The sequence below is a fragment of the Phalangium opilio genome, unplaced genomic scaffold, assembly GCF_054372755.1.
Source record: "Phalangium opilio isolate 3A_F unplaced genomic scaffold, DU_Popi_V2 ptg000073l_1, whole genome shotgun sequence".
Lineage (NCBI taxonomy): Eukaryota > Metazoa > Arthropoda > Arachnida > Opiliones > Phalangiidae > Phalangium > Phalangium opilio.
In genome coordinates, this window is record NW_028324183.1 from 1,651,157 (window position 1) to 1,653,326 (window position 2,170).

Sequence of the window (2,170 nt, forward strand, 5' to 3'; positions counted from 1 at the left end):
GACGAGTCGGGAGCGTTTTGCTGATCGACGTTTAACGCGTGGGGCCATTATTCAAATGACAATTAAATTTAATCGACATAGACATACATAGGTGATTCGTGAGGTAAAACACGCGACCTTAATCGTAAATTTTCCGGAGTTTCTTGTTTTAAATCAATTAACAAATAGCTATAGGGGTCTCTAGTGGCTAGTCTGTACGCCTCCGTAATACGCTTCGGGTTATCTGGACTTATTTGTTGCGCCAAATATCTAATAGAGGCGACATCTCGAGGATTTTTCATTATTATAAAATAGGAAGAGTTTTGAGAAATTATCCGCGATTGGCTACCCTTGGGAAACAGTTGTTGAGTAATAATAATAACCGTATACCCTAAATGATGCGATGTCACGCACACTAAATCGGCAATATGAGTTTGTTTAAATAATTGACTAGCTAAATCGTCTAGTATCAAGTAGGAGTCGCGATTCATTTCCCAAAAGTCCGGATCCGCCGTTGGCAAGCCTTGAATAAATTGAATTCCCGGAATCAATTGTTTCAATTTTTCATAGTTTGGCTGCCAGGCGGCGTAGCAATAAATAACCTTTTTATGCGGTGGGTCAAACATAAGCTGATGATTTTGCAATAAGTTACTTAAAAGAAAACTCTTCCCCGCTTGCGTTGGCCCCACGATTAGAAACTGGGCGGGTGTTTGGAACTTTAAAGAATGCGAGACTGACTCGGTTGGATTCATTTTAAATAATAAACATTTTATTATTGTTGACAGGTTATTTATATTAAAAACATAGATATTTAAAAAACATTAATAATCAAAAAAAATTAAAACACTATAAATCCAAAAACCCCAAAAAAACCCTTACATATTTAAAAAGCATTAAAAAACAATATAAACAAAAAAAACCCTTTTACCCCAAAAAAAAATCCCTATTAATTAATTGTTTTTAAAAATTTTTTTTCAAATTCCGTTATCCTTTGGCGAAAGCGTTGGTCGTTGATGAGGTCAAAGTTCACGCGAGACTCGGAGGGTAGCTGGTACACACGCACTACAGAAGAAAACACGACGGATTTATGCGCACGCGCACTTTTTCGTTTCCCGACCGCTCGTTGTTGGTGGCTGGGCATGTTTGGATTAGAGGCTCGCAAACATCCTCGCCCTCGCTGGTCGGGAAGTCGGGAAACCCCTGACGCAGTGGTTTGTTGTTGCACGGTTTTTTGGAAACCATCGGACACGATGGGCTGTGTTTCCGATGTTCCCTCGATGGATGGTCCGTGCAACGCCACTGGTACAAGGCGATGCCGCAAAAGGCGCAGCGCGTCGTCTGTGTTTCTACATCTGCAAGATAGAAACCGTCTTTGGCCAGGGCTTCGATAGGAACGCAAGATTCCCACAAGCCCTCAAAAGTATGTCTTCGCCTAGCCTCGTAATTCATGCGAAAGAGATGTTGAAGCGGGTGTTGCCTCTTCGAAACCGTAGGGTCGACTGGTTGTCAAATCGGCGTTCAACAATCTCTTATTCGAGGTTTGGCGAAATCTTTTGGTGATTTTAACGGCCTCTAGCTGCAGCTTGTATTTATCCCGTTTAAAATTAAAAGGGACATTGACTGTAACTTCCTTTTCCGGATTCATCGCTACACTTTCAAAGGTTTCAAAGTCAAGTTTTTCAAGATTTTCTCGATTTAACGTCAACCCTTTAATTTTCTTGACTTCTTTTCCTTTGCTAGTGCGAAACGAGTAACTTTTGGCACCGGTACTACAAAAGGAAGTTATATAATCACCGCCGAGTTCGTCCGCCCAGCAACCAATATTATTGCCAGTTGGAATGTCAAACTTTCCCGGTAGATGGCGGTAGATTATCGAGTCGGTGTCACAATACAAAGCTGCGCGGTCTAATTGAAGCAACATCTTGTTCAATTCGAGTCGCCCGTAGCAAGAAACGAAGCTCCCCACAATGGCCGACCCCAGTTTGTAGTCCGAAACGTAATCGCTTTTGGCTTTGTACGATAAGAGAGCGATCGACTCCGTAACTGGCCGTAAGTCGACTAATTCCAGAGTGTAATCGCTCGCGTATCGTATCAATTCGTAATAATTGTTGATAAAGATGCTGCGAATCTTTCCCGTATTTAACGCCATGCGACCCCAAAGAGAATTTAAATTAATTTTAGCGATATTACG

General features: G+C 41.6%; 1 long non-coding RNA gene across 1 annotated transcript; it reads left to right on the plus strand.

The window, feature by feature from the left end:
• Positions 1 to 1,266: 1,266 nt before the first annotated feature.
• On the plus strand, positions 1,267 to 1,801 carry LOC149659277 (uncharacterized). The gene is made up of 3 exons (XR_016369828.1): positions 1,267 to 1,399; positions 1,473 to 1,640; positions 1,720 to 1,801. It is a non-coding gene; the product is annotated as an uncharacterized LOC149659277 (long non-coding RNA).
• Positions 1,802 to 2,170: the final 369 nt, after the last annotated feature.